The following is a 609-nucleotide window of genomic DNA, read 5'->3' on the forward strand; positions in this document are numbered from 1 at the left end:
GGACTACTGGCACCATCACCCAGTGGAGCCCTGCCTGTGCATCGACCTGCCTCCTCGCTGGACAACCCTCCTCTTCCTCACCTGCCACCCCGCCAGAGCCCCTGGACCTGTCTTCCATCCCACCAGACTACCACGACCTGCAACAGGTGTTTAATAAACACCTGGCTATGGACTCTCTCCCCCCTCATAGACCCTATGACTGTGCTATCGACCTGTACCCGGGAGCCACCTTGCCCAACAGTGATTTTCTTGGTCGTTTTGTTTTTGTGTATCTCAATGACAGAGCACCCCCAGCACGTTCATCAGGTCCTTCTTCAACTCCTGGAAAACCACCTTTATGTAAAAGCTGAGAAGTGTGTCTTCCGCAGGTCCCCCTCTGTGGCACTCCAGACCATGTCCTGCACCCCTGTGCCTACTACTCCCGACGGTTGACCCCGGCCGAACGCAACTACGATGTGGGAAACAAGGAACGATGTGGGAAACAAGGAACTACTGGCTATAAAATTGGCCCTTGAAGAGTGGCGGCACCTCCTCGAGGGTGCCGACCAACCTTTTTTAGTCTGGATTGATCACAAGAACTTGGCCTACCTCCAGTCAGCTAAAAGATTG

This window comes from Monopterus albus, unplaced genomic scaffold, assembly GCF_001952655.1.
Source record: "Monopterus albus unplaced genomic scaffold, M_albus_1.0 scaffold9.1, whole genome shotgun sequence".
In the NCBI taxonomy this organism is placed as follows: domain Eukaryota; kingdom Metazoa; phylum Chordata; class Actinopteri; order Synbranchiformes; family Synbranchidae; genus Monopterus; species Monopterus albus.